The sequence below is a fragment of the Meleagris gallopavo genome, chromosome 15 (genome assembly GCF_905368555.1).
Source record: "Meleagris gallopavo chromosome 15, MGAL_WU_HG_1.1, whole genome shotgun sequence".
In the NCBI taxonomy this organism is placed as follows: Eukaryota; Metazoa; Chordata; class Aves; order Galliformes; family Phasianidae; genus Meleagris; species Meleagris gallopavo.
This window is the reverse complement of record NC_139418.1, coordinates 1,864,857-1,881,297: the sequence shown is the minus strand read 5'-3', so window position 1 is coordinate 1,881,297 and position 16,441 is coordinate 1,864,857. Positions and strand designations below refer to the sequence as shown.

Below are 16,441 nucleotides of genomic sequence, written 5' to 3'. Positions count from 1 at the left end.
CTGAAATGAAGAAGAGGGGGCAAATTCCTGCTTGGAACAGTTGGTCAGCGCTCTGCCCTTCCCCAGACAGTTCTGCACCTACTGGTCTTGCTGTTCTCATTTTACAGCTAATGCATTTGCAGACCCTTGCTGGTTTCCCCTGAAACCTTGAGCATGCAGCCCTAGCTGCTCGCATGCTGCGAACCTGTATTATTCCTGTATTCTACCCCCAGCACACGCCTGTTTCCACTTTCTATACAATTTCTTTCCAGCTTCTAGACCCTGATGCTGCTGTAATGCCATCTAATTATGCTTCTTATCTGCTTTCACAGGGGAGCAGTTTGCTGTTGTGCACCATCTCTAGTCTCTTCAGGGAACTGCCAGCTCTGCATATCCTTACAGCATATTTCCATCCAAGAGAGCTTCTCCACAGCTTCCCTGATCTGTCAGACGCTCATTATTTTGTTATTTCCATTCTCCTGTGTGATTGTGCTGGTGGGAAGAGACACTCAGGTAGCTTTTCCTTTTGGGATGTGAATTAAGGACTAGCCTGATAGGGCTGCAGAACTAAAAGGGGGCCACTGGAAAGCTCCCAAATCCTTCTGGCAGTGGGACACCCAGATGGGACCAACTGGGGACTGCAGCAGATCCAGAATTGGATGGGCCTTCTATGCAGGGCAGCACACTGGAAGGGGTGATCTGCAGCAGCCCACCCCCTACACTTTAACGCCTCCTGGGAGCATTCTCCATGCGTGTCAGGTCCGAGATGACAAGGTCTGCTAATACCTTGACTCTTCAGTCTGTATTCATACTGTAAGCTCAGCAGAACGACAGTTTTCCCCACCTGCAGAGCCCTGTGTCGAGGTGGGTTTGGCTGAAGTCTCCATACAGCGACACCACTTACACAACTGACATTTACTGTGCTGGCCTGAATTCCTTCACTTTTCCCCCATGGCCATTTGGAGTCAAGTGCCACTGGAAACACGGCTCCTGCCGGGAGGAATTTCAGATGCATTCAGATCTGAGACAGTTTTGAATGTAATTTTGAGTTTTACAAAGGCTCTTCCGCTCGCCTGCTTGCCGCAAGTAATGAAGCAGCAAGATAAAAGGCAAGGCCACGGAAGGTTGTTAAAAAATTACTTGCAAATTAATGTGAGGACAAGGTGTATGAGTTAATATCATATAAAGACCCTTAAAATCGGCGTACATGCATGCACCCTCCGAGCACTGACATTCGCAGGCAGAACTACACTGGTAAACTGAGCCCAAGGGGCTTGATTAACAGGAAATTTTCAGAATGCCAATTAGAGCAAAGTTTACCGAACAAATTGTTTGCACTTGTACCCTAGAACCATCATGAATTTTAATTCAGCATGGATTTACGTGGCTGAAACAATAATTAAAGATACATGAACGCTTCACGTTTGGGAGACTCCCCCATGGCTGTGCTGCATTGGGTGGGAGCAAGGTGTCTGGGCAGGGGCTGCTGCTGCCAGGCTGGTGGATGGGTGGATGTGGGATGCACGTGGCTTTTTCCTGCGGATACATAGGCAGTTTCCCCAGACCTGAGCTCACCAATTTGTGCAGTGTTAGTTTCTTGTTTCTTTATTCTTTTTCCTCTTTTTTTTTTTTTTTTTTTTTTCCCTTTATGCAATCTGACAAAGAATGATCCATGGGGTGTTTTCTCAATAAATGCTGGCTTGTTGTTTCCTGCCTTTCACTTTTGGTGCTTGGAAGATGCTAAATTAGCTCCTCGGCTCCCCTGAGACCGATGCCTTGCCTAGTAGTTTTTCTGGCCCTGGGCTGACCAAGGGCTCCTTTCTCTCCTCATCTCTGCTCTTCTTCAGCCAGCCCAGGGTTGGAAGGTGAAGAGAAGCCTCACCAACTGCCGTAATGCACTGAGCAGCTCAACTTAAGGCAAAGCAGTGCTACTGCACAGCATCAACAAAAAGTCACGATTGAGCAGCACAATGTATATGTATGCCTTCATTTAAATTCTTCTCTCCCTCTACTAGTGCTGATAAATAAGTTACACGTATTTTTTAAAAGAAGTTATTTTCTGTCACTGCACTTTTAAATGTCAGGCTCCTGGAGAGGAGTCTTCGAGATAGTTTAAGGTCAGTCAGGCTTCAAGGAAGAAAGATGCAGGTAGAGAAGAAAAGCTGCTGTTGTGCTGTGTGGTCCAGCCCAAAGCAGGGCTCCGCTCTGAGCGATGGGCAAGACAGGCACCTTGCTTGGAGATGATGCCCAAAGGCATTGCCCTCTCTGCACCACGGCACTTACCCTTGGCTATGGAATTACTGAAGACTTCTACACACAGCCCACTGGCTGGAAATGATCTAGCCTGTTAGTTCAGGAGTACTCATGAATAATGTATACATCCAAAGGTCGGTTTACAAATGATTAATTAACCTTATGAGAGGTTATTCTCATTGGCAACATCATTCACCCTAAACAGCTTAATCATGTCTGCACAGAACAGCATATCTGAAACACAAACAATTGTTTGAGAAGGAATATTGAGGAATCACAGAGCAAGGGCCAGACATCTGCACTGCTCCCTGGAGCAGCGACCGAACACCAAGCACAGGGAGGACCTGAGCCACATCTCCAGGCTGTTCTGTAGGACTCGAGCATCGTTTGCTGGAGCCTGGTGGCTGCATGGTGGGGTGTAGCTGGAAAGGTGCAGAAATTGCACCTTTGCTGAGGTAAATAGATCAGGCATTTATTTTCATACTTTGATGTAAGAGCTCTGCTCTCCTGACAGTGAGAGCTGCTCCCGGTGCCTCCCGCTGCGACTAATGGCTGCTGCGCTCAGTGGGGATATTGCCTGGGCAAACAGCCCTTTAGTCCAAGGGCTTTTTGCATTTGTTACCAGTGGTTTGTTATCCATGTCTATTAATAAAGTGCTCCTAAAAGCACTTTGCCTGTCTGGAGTAATTTCTGGCTGGGACTGGGATGCCTCCAGTGAGCAGCATCTCTGCTAGAGCTTGCTTATCTTCAGCAGGGTCCTGAGCTATGGCTGCTGGGGGACCTGGGGTGACCCCCCCTGGGGAGAGCCCTCTGTCCCCACTCCAGGCTCCCAGTGAGGCCTCATATCCAGGCAGTGTCACTAATCACAGTCATTTGTTAGTTGTACAATAAACTCTATTTTGGCAGAGCATGTTGGGCTGAAGGCTGGCCTGCGTCAGGACCCCTCTCTGGACCAGTGAGAGTAAATGGAAACTTTGTCTAGGTCAGAAAGGTGCCGTTCCTCCTGCTTCTTCTTCCTCCTACCCTCTCCTTCCCCTCCAACAACAAGCAGGACGTAGAGCTCACTGGGGTTTTTTTGTACAAAGAACAATTTGCCCTTCTTTCTTGACAAAGCCCTTACATTCGATACAGCAGAACTGTTTTTTTTTACCTTTGTTTAATCCATAAATGGCAGAAGCAACCTGTTCACACCTGAGCACCCATCCTGAAATGCATGAGGTTTCCAGAGTAATTCAGCTTGACTTCTGTGTTTCTGAGAGTGAGGTGGTGTCTCTCAGTGAGCAAAGAGCAAATCTGAGAGAAAATGGACAAAAATGCACATCTTGAGCTGTTGTGTTTTGCTTTGTCCAGCAAGGCCGAACCCAAGAATGACAGAGGGATGTCTGAAGCACAACTTTGATATGAACTGAGGACAGTCATCCCTAGAAACACCTCCCAGCCTCGATGCCTCAAGGGTAAGTCTTCTCTAGGCATTGCAGGTCCCCGTGCTCATGGGAGCCCATGCCACAACTCTGCTATCTGCTGGTGGAACACCAAGCCCTTCCTGCATCCGTCTTCTGCTTGCCACATCCTCACTGAATTGCTCCATTTTAATACATATATTCATGCCTTTTTTTCCCTTTTCTTTTAGAAGCGTTAAAGTGATTTACAACATTTTACATTACATTTTTTAATCCTTCACAATTAAAACAAATCTTTTCCCCCCTGCTTTGCCCAGTTTTAAAAACGTATCTTTTGTTCAGCTCATGCAGAAAAATATGGATGGAAGCAACTCCTAAAATCCCCAACCACAGGAAACAAATTTGGTGTTTTTCCAAGTTAAGTACTATAACAGAGTGAAACATACATGTTTAATTTGAAAATGTTGATTCCAAATGGATTTTTCTTTTGAAAAAACTTCCCCCAAGCAAGTCAATATTTGTAATCAAATTGAAATTTCCTGTGGGAATTATTTATTTTCATGAGGTCTAATTTTTACAGGGGAAAATTCTACGCAGGAAGGTTTAAGTTGCTGTAAACCAGTGTTAGGAATCTGAGTGGTAAGAGGGGGCTGGGAAATCCCACTCTCTGCTGCAAACTGTCACCACTTTCCCGTGATGGAGATGATCTGATGAAAAAGTTGAAACTCTTCTTTGAAGAGGGAAAACCATGATCTCCCCGCTTTGTGTTTCTTGAGAACACAGCAGCGTGGGCTAGGACTCACCTCCAGCAACGTTAGAGGTGGAAGTGAGATATCCAAGGTGGCTATTTTGGGCTTCCTGTGCTGGAGTGCCATGTGGTTGACCTATCCTTATTCTGCCGTCTGTAGGATGAAGTGAGTCATGCCATTGACTTCACTTGACTTGAGTAGACACGGAGATAAGAGTTACTGGTCCATGGCCACTGTGACCATACAAACCCCACATACAGTGGGACATGTTCATGGGTACAGGGGGGATGTGCAACCCTGTGCCTTGTGTTGCTATTACTGCTATTGTGTTGCTATTATTCTCAGCCAGTTCTCCAAACCTCTCGAGAAGGGAACATGTTGGTCTTCCAGCGCCTACAAAGAAGCCCTTCAGAGACAGTCTCATGGCTTCATCATCCTAAGGGCGATTTTCTTGTAGAACCTGTGTCCATTGTAGAGCAACGGTTGTGGTTAATGACGCGCATAATTTACGTTATTATGCCTTTCATTTTTGTATTATGATGAATCACCTACCTTCCCACTTCTTTTTATTGTGATGCACTGGGAACACAATATAGCAGTAGGAAAACAATACAGAGCTGCCCTGTCAGTATCAAACACAGAAACAGCACACCCATGCTACAAACACTCACAGATGCACAGCACCGTATCAGATTATTAGCTCCAAGGCAACTGTCAGCATGCAGTTTTATTGGAAATGAAAACAAGGTAATTCAAGATTTATTTTTTCTATAAGAAAGTGCCAGGAGGCAGGAGCCAGCCCCCGGCATCTACCGTAAAACACCCGGTGCATGGTAACGTGCTGCTCCTCAAGCAGAGCTCCTGGACTGGAGATTTTTTGAGTTATCTCTTCCAAAGGAGGAGAATTCTCCTCCTTGTCCCCAGACTGTATCCTGAAGGGAGTGATGTAGATTGAGTGACTTGAGTTTTGCTCTACCTAAAGGGAGATAAATGCACCCTACGCTACTGTAGCTGCAGGCACAGCTCCTGGGAGACCTCGGGTGGCTCTTAATCACATATCCTTGAAGCTTCAGAAACATACCCTGATTATTTTCCAGCTCAAAGCATTAATTGCCTTCAGGATATTACCATCCTTGCCCCCTTTCTAATGGCTTAGGGTGAACTGATCACCAAATTAAACTCCTTATTAGCAGCTATCTTGGTACGTCGTGCCCTGATTTTATTGCTGTGCCCAAATGTGATGCGTGCCTGGGCACCAAGACAGGCACATACTGTGCCCAAGCTGAAAATATTTAGGAACTGGTAGGAAAATCACAGGAAATATTTCTGAGTGATTAATTTAGAGTTGTTGAAGACTGTTCTAAAAGATGCTCTAAATGTGTTCATACCAGCTGCGCTGGTTAAAAAGGCAATGAAAAAATACACCTTGGTTAGATGAAAGGTGAAAGAAGCAATAAAAACACATAAAACAACCTATATAATAAATGGGATAAGAGCAAACCAACAGCAACAATTATTGGTCAGAAGGCAAGAGATGCAAACAGTGCTTGACAATAAGCTGTGTCATGAAAAGAGCCTTAATGGAGATGGAGAGGCAGCCACCACGTTCAGGTGTTTGAGTTTGCAGTGATGCTGGCAGTCCTGCAAAGGGGGAGCCCAGCAGGGCTGCTCCAGTGTGTCGGTAATTTCAAATGGAGGCTTGCTGTCATGTTTTGGACTGTGATGAACTGTTAATGAAACATGCCTGCCTCCCCCTAGGTGTGTGTATTTCTTTAAAATCTGAAAAACAAAGCTTGGAAACCTAACTCTTCAGACTAAAATGAGAAAAAAGAAAAAAAGGCTTGTTTTCTTAGTGTGTAATCAATCTTTTTTAAAGGTCTTCCCAGCTCTGTCATCACTCAAGGATGCAGGAAGAAGATCCTGCAGGGCATTGTGGAAAGATCTGCATCCAGCAGTACTGTTTGGACAGTCGTACTCGGCCATCGTTTCCCAAATGTGTGCATCTTGTGAGGTGCTCAGCTGCTGCTCAGGATGTCCCCACCAAGGGGAGCATCCCTCCTTGGGACTCTGATCTCTGCAGTCCTGATGCTGAATTATTCTGGGAAGGAGTATCAGGAGAACAAATTAGTGAGGTGTTCTTACCAGGAAATCCAGTGGCTACAGATACCTGCAAGCAACAGGGCCCAGAGACTTGCACTTCCCTATTCTGATGTGTGAGCCTGAGGTTTGCCAGCAGCTCTTGGTGAGCAGGAAGCCTCCAGCTGTGTTAGCTCTTTTGACATGGCAATTGCTCCAAAGGAGTTTCTCCATCCTCCCTCGCTTTGCCTTAGTTGAAGGCTGACAAGCCCCTGGCCACCAGCCATTCCAATACATCTTGCAGGTAATCCATAGTTTCCTGGGTCAGAGCAGAATCTCAGCAGCAATCCTCTGCCCTTAAAGTCAGTCCCCTTTGCTGATTGGGATATGTCTGCAGCACAATCTAGTGTTCTGTCCTGGGTGAAGTCAGCCAACTTTACACTCTCAAAGTCTTCATCCGAAGCAGAAATAACGCAGCAAATGGACATCATACTCAACCAAGAAGTAGTTGACAATATCAAGACTTGGAGGAATTAAAGTAAATGGCCAAAGTAATTTTTTGGCAGAGGACTCAATTTCAAAGGACAATACACTGTCCATTCTTCCCAGGGCATATTCTGGGATAGATTCTGCAAGAGTAATCTACAGTCATCTTCAGCCATCCCCCACTGCCCACAGCAAAGACTTTCTGACCAAAACTTCAGGTAGAACGTAGCAGCTCAACGTGCTCAAGATATATCACCCAAAGGACTGACACCACCGGTAGGACGAAAAGAATGATGTGTTCAGGTTGGACTTCATGCCCACAGGCAGCTGGTTTATCCTCATGGGACAAGTCCTGCACTGCCCAGGAAACACACTGTGCCAATCCATCGTGGATGCCAGAACACATCCATGCACGGATCCTGAAGACTAACCCTGTCCCCTTCTCCAGGTGCACGGGAACTTTGGCCACACACACGTACAGACCAGCCAGGCACTGCAGGAAGCAGCAGGATGATAGATTGCAGCTGCAAGCTGAGAGGTACAGGCACAAAACCCATTTTTATCTCTGCAAGGTTCAACCATTTTTGCTCTGTCTGAGGCTTGAATCTAGGTTCTCTTGCCTGGCAGTCAGGGATGCTGGAAAAGGCTCAACATTAAGCCTCAGGAATGGGGGCTCAGGTTCTGTTCCTCAGCTTAGGGCAGTGCTGGTAAAGATCTCCCCTCACCCAGGTGCCTGGGAAGCTTTTGGCTGCTGCTGGCATTGGCGCAGAAAGCAAGAAGACATTTACTTCCAGGAACAGATGCAAACACAGGGAATTGCCAATTGGCCAAAATCAAATACAACCTGACCTCTGATGATCTGGAGCCTCACTACTTTCAAACAAAACTGCACTCAATGTTGGCAATATAATAGTTTACCTTGGAGACTCAAGGGCTAAAGGAGAAATGAAACCTGAAGCTGCTGGAGATGTTGCTTTCCCACTGTTTCTATTACTGATAACAGGCCAGCAAAACCCCATGAGGTCCTTGAGCTCAAGGAGAGCCTGCTTGCACCTTCTTCCCAGGGCTTTGTGCCAAAGTACCCCAAAACTTCAGAGCTGGGTTTTATCAGAACACCCGAACTTCTTTAAATATAGAAAGTAGAGAATGAGCTGGAATAGCAATGTTCTACCCTGGTAGGAAAATCCTTTCTTTTGGGTTTCCTTTCAGCCCTGCAACCTCCCAGCTATCCCCTGGATCATCATAAAGCCTTGCTGCCCCCAGAAAAGCCCCTTTCTTTCCTTTGAAGGGGAGCTGACACCCACAGGGAACAAACCCTAAGTCAGAAATAATGGGAGTCCTTTGAAAAACAAAACCAAAAACATCCGAGTCTGAATATAACCACAAGGAAAAAAATGGAAACTTATCTGCAGTATGCACCCCCTCCCAACCAAATTAATACCCTGGACCAGAGCCTTGTCCAGAAGCAGTGTAAATATCTCAGCAACTCATTACCTTGTTAATTGGATCACTCCAAGCTTTTTGGAACCAGTCTGAAGCACAGGCAAATCCATTAAAAAATGGATTTCTTATTTCTTTATAGCTGTCTCTAGCTTTAGTCCTTTTTCTATTAAATATTGGCTTGAGTAGCTTCTCCCTTTACCTCAACTCTTTCCCAGCAAGGCATTTCCTACATTTTTGATGTCTGCCCCTCTTCCTGCCCCAGAAGTGCTGTGTGGGTGCTGGTAGGGTATGCTGGGAGCAATAACCCTCCTCCTGCCAAACTGCCTCTCCTCATCCTGTTCCCACATCCTGGGATCTCCCTCATTTGGATGCTCCAACCCCAGCACATAGGAGAAATGCATCTAGGGGAATCCTGAGCTGCACTTTGCACTTATTGCCTAAGAACCTAAAGGTGTGTGGGAGGGAACCAACACATTGCTTCCATCCCCTGTACAAACCTTCCACTTACCAAGGCATCCACATGCTTGCCTGCTGATTAAGAGCACTAGGGCCACCGTGTGAGATTGGACACGACAGCAGCATAAGGGGAGCCATATGCTCCACCAGGAGAGGAGCATACAGTGATTAGGAGAGGGGCTGGTGCCCAGGGCCGTGGCTGAGGCTACAGAGATGTGGATGGATGCTGCAGAGATGTGGACCCTAATGCCTCACAGCTCAGCCTTTCCTACCCTCAAGACCTCACTGCGGGCAGCACAAGGATGTGGCATCCATGCACCTCCCATTTTTGCACAGAGGGAACCCCTCCATTTGTTTTTCCAGGACCTAGCAGCCCAGCCTTCTCCTTGCCCTATGAAAAAATCACTTGGCCTCCCTGCAGCATCAGCAGCGCTGGGTGATGGGACCCAGGGTTCCTGCTTCAGGCATCCTCAAACTGCCACCATGTCCCTAAGGCAGAGCACAGCCAGGGCCAGGCAAAAAGTCCTCCTGCAATTGTGCTAAAACCTTTTAACAGCCAAGAACCATTTTCTGCATGGTGTGTCAAGCAGTAAAGCTGTTGAATAGACAGGGCCAGGAGCTGGTTTAGAATGTAGCAGCACAGAATGCCTTTTTCCCAGCAGCTGTGGTGGTCAGGGAAGTACTTAAGCCCCTTCACTGCTTTTCTGGCAGCACCTTCCCACATCTGTGGGTCTGCACAGTGAACTGTATCACTGGCACAGCTGGAGTTAATTTTGACTTCTGAAAGAGGGAAGGAAGATTATGTTTATATATATGCATATAATAATGTGTATTTTTAAACACAGGAAATCCTGGTCCCTCCCTGGGGCTCAGCCGGATGGGTCGCAGGGCCAAAGGAAATGCTCTGCAGCAACGCCCTGCATGCCAAGCACTTTACCAGGGCAGGTTTTTGCAGCTCTTGGGCTCCTTACGCAGCTCTTGGGCTCCAGCCTGCAAAGCTAGTGTGGTGGGGATAAACCTCGGTGAATGTGGTTGGCATTGTGCTGCTGGATGCACACCCTGAGGTCTCACCACATCAAGCCACGTGCTGATGCTTGGCCATCCAGCTGCCAAACTGAGGGGAGCACAGACCCATCCCCACCTCCTTTCACTCACCTCTACACCTCTCCAGTGTCCAGATAAAGGAAACAGCAGATAGCATCCCACTGAGAGCTGGTTCTACCCCTCTCTGTGTCCAGCAGGACAGCAGTATCACAGCAGATCACTGTGGTCTCCTCCAGCTGCCTCCACCACTTTCCAGGCCCCTCAAATCCAGCAGCATGGAAAAACCTGCAAGATGACAGAGAGCCCTCTTATTCCTGTCGTAATTAATCCCTTTGGAATTCAATTAATGAGCTCCCTGCTGCAGCTATCAAGTCTCCATCAGTTAGGCAAACAGGCGTGCAAGCCAGTCTGGGTCTGTACGAGCACAAGACAAATATTTCACCACGTCCAAATAGAGCCTGTCCTTCTGCACCCTGTGCAGCTCAGCTTTAAGGTGTTGCCCACTGGTGGGAACTTAAGGGCTCTGTTGGTGATTGGAAGAACCTGTACCACCCTCTCCCCATCCTGACCAGAGAGCATCTGCCTTGGAAATGGGCTGGGATATGCACCAGCGATGGTGAACAACAGCCAACACTGCTGGTGCTGGATGATGCCTTATTTTTACGGTTTTCTGGCTTTTTCTACAAATTTAGCTGGGCTGGAATGTGTGGCCACTGATGTTCTGAGCTCTCTCCTGGGATTTTGGAAGTGGGGGACACACATTGCAGGACACCCAATTTCAACCCCCGGCTGCTGCAGACCCATCAGCTTCCCAAACAGGCTGGCTCAAAGTGCAGCAGTCCCTGACTGCTTGTCCACTCCCGGTGCCCACCAGGACCCAACAGCCCCATGTGTGTGGGGATGAACAAGCAGCAGCTGCAGCTCCGATCTGGGGAGCTCATCCCAGGGGTGCAGGTGATGGAGCACCCCACTCCCGCTGCAGTGCTGGGAACCACATGCTCCCACCACGATGGATATTTCCCATCAGCACACTTTATTCAAAATGAAACCCATTATGGCAAAGAAAAAAAAAAATCTTTTAATGATTGTACTGCATCAACATGAATGATGTCACATGTCCGGACTGCCTCGGAAAGCACTAAGTTGCCAAAAGATGGTGAATGTGTTCAATATGGAGTGAGAGGGACCAGAAGAGAGGCTAAAACTGAAACTTTCCAGCTATGCTGTTGATGCATTTTCTTATTTTCTTTTGTTGAATAGTGTGCTCTGTTCTGTTTTAAACACAGTGTTATTGCAGCGGGGTTCTGTTAGCCCCTCGGGGATGCATGGAAGTTAGCAGCACCTGCATCCCCGCTCCCACCTCTCACTTGCCCAGGATGACCTGCAGCTTGGGCTTGGTGCAGATGTAGACCAAGAACCTGGTGGCTCTGTGTAACCTTGTATCATGGCTGCATATATATACATGCCATACAAAACCTATAGCAAAAAGTGATCTATCCGTTTAATTACTGAATCTTGTGCAATTCTTGAAAGCAGTGCCCTCACGCACTGGTGGCTTTGCCCTGGGGAAAGTTTGGGGTCTCTCCAGCTGCTCCCACCATTGCTCGGTGTCACGATCCAGGACACAGCTAACACAAGATCCTGATGAAATGCAGATGGCAATGCCAGAAAGCACTGACGTGAGGCATGGATGCCAAGCAGCAATTTGTTCTCTGTCAAACACAGCCTTCCCAGCCTGGCCAAGCAAGAAGTGCTGCACTACAGAGGTGAAGGCATTATTTCTTAAATATTCCCTTTTAGAACCCATATTTTCACATTTGCACACTCATATTTTGCAGTAGAGGTGGAATGCATCGTTCCCCTGGTTAAACATCATTTCGTTTGTGTTGCATCTGGATTTATAATATAATGAGGGTCACAGTGACCCTGGTAATTTTATGGCTATTTTGCCAATATTCTGCTTGAGTCATGGCAATTTGACCTAGAGGAAAATCCTGAATGTCCAGAGGAACCCACAGCCTCACAAATCACAAACCAAACCTTCCTCATCGCTTCCCACCCACTGCGATCCAACAAATCAAAATGTCTCCTGACTTTTTTTGGAGAATAACAAAGGCAATAAACTTCTACATCAAAGGCAAACCCCAGGCTCCCAAACTGCTTTTGGAAATGCATCTTTTTTCCAGGCTCATAAGAAGTACCACGCCACCTCCTTTTTTTCCCCCCCTCATTCCTGTAAAATATTTAGTGCTTTTTCTTCCCAAATTTATAAACAAGTTGGCTGATTGTGCTGATGAAAACTGGTTTAAAAATTAATTGAAAGCCTTTAAAAATTAATAATTATTTCAGCTAATTAAGGGTGGCAGCTTAACATCTTTTAAACTGTTAACAGTTTGGTAACTGCTGTGTGCTTGCTGTTGGAATAGAAAATGGTGGGGACTGTGAGCTGAAAAAATGTTGTCTTCAGTGTTTTAGACCCCGAGCAGGTTTTGGGCCCTTCTGCATCGTCTGCGTTATTATTGGCAGCACTTCCACATCTATCAAAAAATGGATCTCTACCATCATCATTTTGCTAGAATTTCTCATGTTCCAGATAATTTAAAATGCTTTCTTGTTGTCCATAACACATTTGGATACGGATTTTTTAAATGGATACTTTCACTTCTCTCATCAATTGTTCTTTATTTCGTAGCATCTGATTTTTAATCACAACCATTACCTTCCTCCTTTTCCTGATTTGTTACTTATTATCTGCAGCTTGGCTCGCTCCTCTCGCTTCCATTTTTTGCCAGGATTTGTTGTGATCTTTCCTTTGTGATCATCATAAATACGCTTGTCAGGAAGGAACCGAAACAAAGAGCATTTATAGCTCTGAGAATTTGAGAGTTTTCTGTTTTCCAATAAATCAGTTGGCAGAGCTGTAAAAACGTGCAGCATGTGTGAGAACTGACTGTTGGGTTTGGCTGTAAGGGCTTCCAACTCTTTATTGCAGCCGAGTTGGGCAGTTGATACCCATGGCATCTCTTGCAATTGCAGAGCCCATCAACAGGGGATACGATGGACCTTGGCCCAACCTCAGCACCAAAAACCACCTGGGCGTACCCTACAATGCAAAAGAGCCTATATTTAGAATCATGAAATTGGGGTTGAAAAAGACCACTGAGATCATCTAGTCCAACTATCAGCCTGTCTCACCACGCCTGCTAACCATGTCCTCAAGTGCCACATCTCCATGATTCTTGAACACCTGCTGGGACGGTTACTCCACCATTTCGACCCTAAATCCCACGCTGTGTACTAAAGGCAGCCCTCTGTTTCCAGTTCAGACCTGCTGTGCCATGTAGACCTTCTGCTCTGAGCTCGCATTGCAGCTTGGCCCCGCTCTCCCATCTCGGAAGTTTCCTGATGGATTTCTCCACGAAGCTTCAAACCAGAACTAGAGTTAAGAGGAGCCAACAGTCCATATGGGGAGGTGCTGCAAAGCCAGCGGGACCCCAAACATCCCACTGCATCTCCCTGTGATGCACTTCCTTATGCTGCTCAGTTATTCCGCAGCCCATCCAGACTCTACAATGCCCTTTGGCAGAAGTTTAATTATGCAAAATTGTTATGAAAAAGCATTTCTTTTGCCTGGTTCACATGCCCTCCTTCCCACCAGCCGCTTCCAGCCCTCGTCTTTGCCTCCTTCCTCTGCGTCAACCCTTGTTTCTCATTTCCTCTCTTTGCTTTCCAGTGGAGGGAACAGATTTGTGAGCAGTATTTAAGTAGCAGGTGAATTATTGATCTGCTCAATGACAAATTGATCTCTTCTGTTGTGTTTAACACTTTTATTTTCCTCTAAAAATTTCCACGCTCAATTTACTTTTTAGGCCATCACAGATCGCTGAGGCGATGTTTTCATAACATGACTGCTATGCAAGGTCCAAGTTATCTTTCCTGGGCAGTAACAGCTCATTGAAGGCTCACGACTATTTAAAGTACAAATAGATGGCTTCAGCCTTGCTCATCATTTTGCTCATTTCCTGGATTCCCTCTTATTTTACTGTCCAGAGGCGTTTGGCTGCAGCTTTTCACCATCGGCTCTGACTACTGAGGTGTTTGGGGCCCCATTCAGTATTATTCCATTTTGCACATTCAGGCTCTGATCCCGCACCTCGACCCTCCCCTGCCCTGCACAGCTCCTGCTGCTGAGGTGATAGACAAAAGGGGTCAATTATGGGATTTCTAAACCTTAGAAAGCTGCTAATAAAAAAAGGGCTCTCCGTTATTGTAGTTTTAAGCTTAATTTGTCATCTTGTGCTCTTCTTTATTTTCCTCATTTGGACATGACTTCCACTTTCTGGAGGATACTATTTTACCTCTGACAAACTCCTTTAGTCTATTCTTTAATGAGAACAGCTAATTTTTTGCCCTTTTAAAGTCTCTTTTGATAATTGTATAGATCTGCTCTCGTCATCTAATAGAAGATCTTTAAACAATGTCTATGTCCCCTGGAAGAATTTTACCCTTTTGACAGCTGCTTTTTAATTCTTTTTAACAAGCCTCACCACTTTAATGTGGATCGCCTTTTTGAAATGAAGTCGCAATGAACTTTTTCATTTTTTTCTTTCTTCCTTTTTTTTTTTTTAAGGGAAAAAAAAAAGAAAAAAAAGTCCTACAATGCTACTGACTTTAAGTATGTTATGGGCACTTCTAGAGAGGCACTTCAATCACATTTTAAATTAGCCCCGTGGCCTGCGCAGGATTGAATCTACCATTGCTTCTCCTGGCTGGCCCAAGAAGGAGCTATTTTTTTTTCGTGTTGTCCAGACATTTAACCATTTTGCTCTGGGAGTATTCCAAGTCTCTCAGCACAGAGCTGGTTTCCACCCTGTTCAGACAGCTTTCTCCACTCACGCCCCCAGGCATCACCCAGCCAATATGCCGTGCTCATCCATCCAACCCCAATGCTTTCATCCCAACACCTTCCATCTTTGCATCTTCAGCACACCCCTCTGCATACCTGGCCACCATTGGGATGCTCCCCATAGGTCTCACCTCTGCAGGATGCCCATAAAGGTATCCTGGTGGCGGCCCAGGTCTTACCTCTCTTCCAACCGCCTCTTCTGCAGGTCTGGGACCTCTTTGGTGGCAACCCAGAGTTTCCATTATTCATCATGTGTTATTCCTGATAAGAGAGACAGCGTTAAAAAGCAATTAAAGTCCTCAGGTTGTGCATTAAAAAAAAAAAAAAAAAAAAAAAAAAGAAGTAATTTAAATCTCTAAACATGCTTTTGACATTTTCTAAATTAAAAATCAGACCCTTCCTCCGCATTTTTCAGTTCACAAAATTTAATCAGTGTTACCACTTTAAGGGAATATTTTGGACTAAGCAAGATGCAAATTTTTTGAAGGATGGGAAGGAGCATTGTTTCAGGTTTTAGGTTTAGCCTATGACTTCCATCCCACTCCTTGCCCAGGACCACCATCTGCAGATGGCATCATGGGCCCTGTGCCAGCAGGAGGGCTGCGGGAATCCCTCAGTGCTGTCCTTGCTCCCATCTTGTAGGCTGAATGTAGGATTATTTCCTGGTCTCATCATTTCCTCTGAGCTTTCTTATCACTGCTAAAAGCTGTCAAGAGCATTTGGCCACAGGGAAGAGGGAGAAAGGCAGACAAGGAAGACTGTGTTGCAGAAGAGGTGTGCTATGGGAAGCAGAATGGCCTCAATATTTTCTCCCCTATCAATTTTGTGTGATTTCTTAGGCCACGAGCCCACGGAAAAACAAATCAGTAGAAAGCCATGCTAACTCATAAAAAAAACCCAAAAACCAACAACACAAAACAATAACCCCACAAAGCACTTGGAGCCTTTAAGGCCACTGACCATGGCTGTAGCCAGAGGATACAACCCCCTCTGTGCAATCTCCTCCTTTTGCTTGCATGGCCCATATTCAGACCCTGGGCTTTAGGGATAAAGCAGATTTTCTTCTGATTAAAGACGTTGGTAAGATTAAAGATACACAGCTGAGAAGCAAAGCTGCAAAGCAAAGATCACTCAGTAACTTTTCAGCTTGCAGTGTGTGTATTTTTCAGTTGCTTCTCCTGTTTTTGAAGATGCAACCTGGAGAAGGCAATAATCCACATCCCCTAGTCCTGGTTGGGTCTGGTCTTGCTCCAGTTCCCAGCACTTGTCTCCATCTCACAAACGTCCCAACCAACAACAGCAAAGGGTTCTCCACCTTCCCAGGAAGTGGTTTTCCCCCAAGGCCATGGACAAAACACACTCCTCTCATGTGCTTTTGTGTCCAGACTGGTTGGACAGGCAGGTCAGGGCACAGCTATCATCCCTCAAGCCAGGCACACAGGTGGAGAATGCAGGGTGGTACCCGTGGGAGCTGGGGACATCCCCCCACTGTGTGCACATGGGCATCCCCAGGACATTGATGTGAGTGGGGCCACTCAAGCACTGCCTCTCCGTCCTCTCCTCACCTTTCTTGTGCCCACAGAGCATGAGGTTGCTTGGTAGCATCTGCCCAGAGCATGAGCTGCGTCATTGGCCCCAGATGGCTGCTG

General features: G+C 46.3%; 1 long non-coding RNA gene across 28 annotated transcripts in view; it reads left to right on the top strand.

Annotated features, from left to right (window-relative positions):
* Positions 1-15,134, top strand: part of LOC104913234 (uncharacterized) — a 57,032-nt gene extending 41,898 nt beyond the window's left edge. For 21 of the 28 annotated variants that reach the window (XR_014886669.1, XR_014886682.1, XR_014886685.1 and 18 more), the window contains 2 exons: positions 312-3,686; positions 6,258-15,134. This is a non-coding gene — a long non-coding RNA (uncharacterized LOC104913234). The remainder of the gene's footprint in view (positions 1-311; positions 3,687-6,257) is intronic. The other 7 variants (XR_014886686.1, XR_014886672.1, XR_014886687.1 and 4 more) reach the window with 5 other exon arrangements.
* Positions 15,135-16,441: the final 1,307 nt, after the last annotated feature.